The sequence below is a fragment of the Saccopteryx leptura genome, chromosome 5, assembly GCF_036850995.1.
Source record: "Saccopteryx leptura isolate mSacLep1 chromosome 5, mSacLep1_pri_phased_curated, whole genome shotgun sequence".
NCBI lineage: Eukaryota > Metazoa > Chordata > Mammalia > Chiroptera > Emballonuridae > Saccopteryx > Saccopteryx leptura.
In genome coordinates, this window is record NC_089507.1 from 98,047,759 (window position 1) to 98,054,845 (window position 7,087).

Below are 7,087 nucleotides of genomic sequence, written 5' to 3' on the forward strand. Positions count from 1 at the left end.
TCTGAGCTATTGTTTGAAAATATCATTTCCCATTTAGTTGGCTTTCTGTTTATTTTGTTATCAGTTTCTCTTGCTGAGCAAAAACTTCTTAGTCTGATGTAGTCCCATTCATTAATTTTTGCCTTCACTTTTCTTGCCTTTGGAGTCAAATTCATAAAATGCTCTTTAAAACCCAGGTCCATGAGTTGAGTACCTATGTCTTCTTCTATATACTTAATTGTTTCAGGTCTTATGTTTAGATCTTTGATCCATTTTTAGTTAATTTTTGTACAGGGGGACAAACTGTAGTCCAGTTTCATTCTTTTGCATGTGGCTTTCCAGTTTTCCCAGCACCATTTATTGAAGAGGCTTTCTTTTCTCCATTGTGTGTTCTTGGCCCCTTTATCAAAAGTTATTTAACTATATATATGTGGTTTTATTTCTGGACTTTCTATTCTGTTCCATTAGAACTCATAAAACTCAACAACAAACAAACAAACAATCCAATAAAAAAATGGGAAGAGGACATGAACAGACACTTCTCCCAGGAAGAAATACAAGTGGCCAACAGATATATGAAAAGATGCTCATCTTCTTTAGTTATTAGAGAAATGCAAATCAAAACTACAATGAGATACCACCTCATACCTGTTAGATTAGCTATTATTAACAAGACAGGTAATAGCAAATGTTGGAGAGGCTGTGGAGAAAAAGGAACCCTCATACACTGTTGGTGGGAATGTAAAGTAGTACAACCATTATGGAAGAAAGTATGGTGGTTCCTCAAAAAACTGAAAATAGAACTACCTTATGACCCAGCAATCCTTCTACTGGGTATATACCCCCAAAACTCAGAAACATTGATACGTAAAGACACATACAGCCCCATGTTCATTGCAGCATTGTTCACAGTGGCCAGGACATGGAAACAACCAAAAAGCCCGTCAATAGATGACTGAATAAAGAAGATGTGGTACATATACACTATGGAATACTACTCAGCCATAAGAAATGATGACATTGGATCATTTACAGCAAAATGGTGGGATCTTGATAACATTATATGAAGTGAAATAAGTAAATCAGAAAAAAACAGGAACTGCATTATTCCATACGTAGGTGGGACATAAAAGTGAAACTAAGAGACATTGATAAGAGTGTGGTGGTTATGGGGGGAGGGGGGAAAGGGCGAGGGAAAGGGGGAGGGGGAGGGGCACAAAGAAAACTAGATAGAAGGTGACAGAGGACAATCTGACTTTGGGTGATGGGTATGCAACATAATTGAACGACAAGATAACCTGGACTTGTTATCTTTGAATATATGTATCCTGATTTATTGATGTCACCCCATTAAAAAAATAAAATTAAAAATATATATATATATATAAAAAAAAAAGATGGTGACTGAGTAGCCATTTTATCTATCACAATGGAATATTACTTAGCCATAAAATAGAATGAAGCCTCACCATTTATGACAGCATGAATAGACCTAGAGGGTATTATGCTAAGAAAAATGTCAGTAAGAGAAAGACAAATACCATATGATTTCACTTTTATGTGGAATCTAAAGAATATATAAATGTAAAATGAACAAACAAAAGAGAGACAGATTTATAGATACAGAGAACAGATTAATGGCTGCCAGAGGGGATAAGAGCAGGGGCCTGGGTGAAAAAAGTGAAGGGATTGAGGTCCACAGAATGATAGTTACAAAATAGTCATGAGCATGTAAAGTACAGCCTAGGGAATACAGTCAACAATATTGTAATACCTATGTATGGTGCCAGGTGGGCACTGGAAATTTTAGAGCAGGTACTTGTAAACATTATGGTTGTCTAACCACTATCTTGTACACCTGAAACCAATATAAAATAATATTAAATAGAAACCTGTAATTTAAAAAATTAAATAAAAATAAATTTAAATAAATAAATAAAGGTGCTTGAGTGTACCTTAATTTATTTATTATCCCCTCTTATCAAACTTCCATCATTTATTATAAATGGTCAACCACATAATACAAAAATAAAATACATCTAGGATGACATTGAATATTTTCAGCCCTTCATTATATCTCATATCTTATCAGAATCTTAGTTTGATTTCTCATTACACTTATGGGTATTTTAAGACTATACTTTCAGGGATCATTTCTATAGTTTGTTACTTATGGGTGTTTTGTTCTTTTGGACAAAATTATCAGTAGATGTGACTTAGGAATACCGATGGGAGAAATAAGACAGCATGTCCACGATGGGTTTACTTAATGATTTTCAGCATGTTTTAATGTAGGAAACTTCAGTAATTATAATTATTATGATAAGAGACTAATGGAAAAAAATAACTAGATTTTTCTCTTTTTTCTGGAATATATATGGCATTTCTTTTACAAAAAAATCATTAACTGAAAATTGATAGTATCACATTAGCAAAACAACTTGCTGGTGTTTTGGATTTTTCTCTTTTAAATTAGTTGCAGAATTCAACAAAACTCTTCAGTGAAATTATGGATTCTTAATATGACTGACGGTCGGATATTATAGCTCTTGTTGAAGCCCCAACCACACAGTTGCATAATGTAGTAAACGTTAGGGCAGTTAAACTCTGGGGCAGGGCCCAGGAAGGCTGCTCTTGCGATCTATCTGGCTTGAAAAAATATCACTGCCTTTAAGGAATGCTTGATTATTTATCTCAAAAGTCATAGTTTTATAACAAAATACATATTTGAGAGTCAGTTCCTGATCTAAACAGAACCTGCATGTGGGCAAGAGACATCACTCTCCTATTCAATGTGACACACCAACAATTAGAATCATGCCTGAAACATGGGATCCTGTTATAATACATGTGAACCCATGAATACAGGCATGGGTAAATTGCTCAACATCTGTGAGGTTTATGCTCGAGCATTATTTTCTATGATCATGATCTCAGAGTATTTCCAGGAATGAATATTTAAAGTACACCCTGGTCTAGGACAGATTTTTCAGTAGGAAAGAGATGGTTGATTCTTTTACGAAACATGGCAGTTTATCTGTAGACCGGCTTTACCGCTAATGTTCATATTAGCCAAGTTGTTTGTGTGAGACTTGCTTCTCAGACTAAATAATAGACTTACAGAAGCTCAACTATAGATTTCCCCCCTCCTCTTAAGAATAATCTTATATGTGTCAAGCTTTCAGAGAAATCAGTGACATTACAAGAAACATAAATGATAGTAAGGGCTGTCAAAAAAGGCATGACAAATCTCTTGGCATATCCTTAATATAAATATTATTAAATATACATATGTCTTCTGAAATTCCTATGCTATTTCATAGGCTTTTATTTAAGATATTTAATGAGAACGACAAAGTTCACACAACAACCCTATCAAACAAACCCTTTGCGTTCCTCATTTGTGTGTTTGTTGTTGAAGGCGATACTAGTCATTTGTTTTTGCTTTCTTAATAGAAAGTAAGATGCGAATACAGATCTAAATTATTATTTTTTTTTTCATTGGACAAATAATAGTGCTGACTCCCATACTAAACCATATTATGAGTTATCACTATAAATAAGAAACTATTATACATGCAACTCATTTAAGAACATTCTTAAATATTCACTAATTTAGCTGCTTACTAACAGGCGACTATAACTGGTAATATTTGAATTTTTAAAATTAAGATGCAGTTTACATACCATAAAATCTTCCCTTCTGAGTGCATGGTTCTTTGAATTTCAGCAAATGCATTTTTAGTGCAGAAGAGTATTCCATTGTAATGGACATACTAGATAGCCATACTCACATGGCAGATCTGAGAGTCTTCAGATTTCAAAACAATACCTTAAAACTATAATATATTAAATTAAGGAATATTTTTCAGAAAACATCTCTTCTTTTTAAGAATCCTAAATAACAGATTATTATTGCCTGGGCCTCTTACCATTCTTCCTCTGATTCCAGCTAAAAATGGTGTCAGCCTTATAAATGCCCTAAAATATCAGGGTAGCATATTGTCCCTGTGAGCCCTGAATACTCTTGCACCATTTGCACTTGGCACAATAATTTTGAGGATAGCACTTAGATAATGTCCAAATTTTCACCTAGAATCCATGGACAGTGGACTGCAAGGCAGTCACAAATATATTAAAACTAAAGTTGATGAAACTCAGATCAAATGGAGATTTATGCATGGTGGTGCACCTGAGGAACCAGAAATATCACAGGGGCTCAGGGGAGAAGAATATGATAATATTCCATTCCTACATAATGCAGGCTTTAAGTTTGAGTCTTGAACTTGTGTGTATCACTTACAATGAATTCTTGTAGATATAATGATGAGTTTCCCACTCCTGCAATTGTAAGGAATTCTTCTACTAAGATCTTATTTTGCTCTGGTCTGGAGTATACCCAGTTTGGGGCAGACTTCACGAAGACATTACCTTTATTTGGAGGCTGAAATAACCGTGGAACTAATACACCTGTTTCTTAAAAAAATGTGGATCCAGGGCTAGCTTTGAGACCATGCAATGGACCATACAAAGATTAATTATACAACAAATTCTTCTCCTCTTTGAGAACCTCAGGTTCCTCTCTTATTTTCCTCTATAAAAACCTGCAAAAAAGAAAGGCATTTTACCATTTGTCCAAACCATATGATAAATGTCTTGTATCACAATGGCACTATTCTAATTTTATGATTAATCAAATATTTAAGAAAAACTTTCAAACCTGATATGAAAGGTAAGCACATGACTGTGCCTATTGCACTTGCTCTTTCATTATAACTATTCAGTTTCAAAATCTGGGACATATAGAGCACGGCACTTACAAATGATTCATAACCATGTGTTTGCCTGAAGTTGAAAATGCCAAATCAAAAATTATAGTGCCTTTACTATTAAGATATAGTTTTTCTTGTAATAAACTTTTTTCTCCTGTGATGAGCTACTTTTCTGCATTTAGAAGAACCCATTTCTGTGTATAGTTCTTCATTTAAAATCAATTATCTTTATTTAGTATATGCATATTTGCAATTATATTTATTGAGACCAGTTTTTTTTTTATGGAAGAAATACATCTAGAATAAAAATATAAAGAATAATATAATTCATGTATTTGCTATGCATTACAAATGCAGACATTAAAATATATCACATAAAGGATATTTAATTCTGTATAAGGATAATATAGCAGCATTACCATATAGTCTTTATTTCTGCTAGCAATTTAAAAACCCATATGAAGACTTTTAAGTTTTTTTTGTTTTGTTTTGTTTTTCCTTTTCTTTTTCAGAAGCTGGAAACGGGGAGAGACAGTCAGACAGACTCCCGCATGCGCCCGACCGGGATCCACCCAGCACGCCCACCAGGGGCGACGCTCTGCCCACCAGGGGGCGATGCTCTGCCCCTCCGGGGCGTCGCTCTTTTGTGACCAGAGCCACTCTAGCGCCTGGGGCAGAGGCCAAGGAGCCACCCCCAGCACCCGGGCCATCTTTGCTCCAATGGAGCCTTGGCTGCGGGAGGGGAAGAGAGAGACAGAGAGGAAGGAGGGGGTGGGGGTGGAGAAGCAAATGGGCGCTTCTCCTATGTGCCCTGGCCGGAAATCGAACCCGGGTCCCCCACACGCCAGGACGACGCTCTACCGCTGAGCCAACCGGCCAGGGCCTTAAGTTATGTTTTATAAGAAAGCTAGAAAACTCTTAAAATTCTTTCTCAATACCCTCTCAATAAATAAGAAACCTATTTTTCAATATCTTTACTTATCTTTGTAAAGAGTGATCATTATTTAAATCAAAGAGAAGAAAAAATTTTTTTGACTCTTAAACTAAAGTTCTGCTTCTGTGGTGACTAGAGATGGCATTTGCCATACTCTCTAGAGAGATAACGAAGTAAATTCCCAGAGAGAGTGGAAGATTTTGCAAGGACTCTCCTTTGCTTTTTATTTTTTTCTTTTGGTCAAGCAACTTCATTCTCTGACAGATGCTGTCAGAAAAATGTTATTTTTCTCTATATAAATGTTTCCGCTTTGTGACATGAAGACTGAGTGGAAATAATGTAATATTTATCTAGCTCAGTGATTCTCAAACTTCAGCCGGCATTGTAATCCTCCCCATGGGGAAGGGGCTTGTTACCATGCAGGATGTAGATGCTGTCCCCCAGGACTCCAAGTCTGGGGCCAGGAGCCAGGTCTGGTGTCTGCACTTCTAAGAAATTCCAGGCTCCAGGTCCATGCTTTGAGCATCACTGATGAAAGTCCTACCTAGCCAGTTCTCCACATAGAACTTAGCCTTGTGAGCTTGGACCACACTGTGTTGAAAGGATCTGTTCCTAAGCCCCTCTCCTGAACTAGACTTGAAAAACCTGAGGAGGGGAACCCCTTGTCCTCACCTCCTCCATATGAGCTCCTGACCTGCAGGTTTTAAGCAACATTCATCTGATGATTTCAAAGGAAACCAAATAAATTTTGGAAGAGAAATATCTAATGAACAGTGATTCTTGGGAATATTGCCTTAAAGAATGTATCAGCAACTATAGCATAAACCTATTTGTTTGATAAATTACACTATGTTTTAATGAAAACAGAGTTGCTTAGGATATTTAAAAAAGCAGAAGGCAATCAGAGGTTATATTAGGCACAGCTACACGCAAACAGCACATGAGGAAGGCAGCGAGTCAGCTGAATTTGAATATGTGGGCAGCTAATTTAGTTGACTGAAGGATCAAAATGCTTTTTTTCTTTTCCTCTGGACAAAAATTACACTGGGGAACAATTTTTTTTTTTCATTTTCTGTTGCATAAGATTTTAGAACTATTTATATATATTTCTGCATCGCTGATTCCAAATCTAAAATCCATTTTTTGATGCATGCTCAAGTTTTTAGGCAATTTTAATTTCTTTTTGTTACAGTTAATAGCATGCATTGGTTTTTAAATTAGAGTTAAAGGGCAACGACTCTTGGATTGAACATAACCACAAGGCAATTAATGTTTTACAAACATCACTTTTACATAATTGTAGTTGTTTTTAAATGTAAAAAATTATTATATGATAAAAACACCCTCTTATTTTGTTTTAAGACTGAATCATGCCCTGGCCGGTTGGCTCAGCGGTAGAGCA

General features: G+C 35.8%; 1 pseudogene; it reads left to right on the forward strand.

Annotated features, from left to right (window-relative positions):
• Window positions 1-2,110: 2,110 nt before the first annotated feature.
• LOC136407227 (small nucleolar RNA U3) lies at window positions 2,111-2,208 on the forward strand (annotated as a pseudogene).
• The last annotated feature ends 4,879 nt before the right edge of the window (window positions 2,209-7,087 follow it).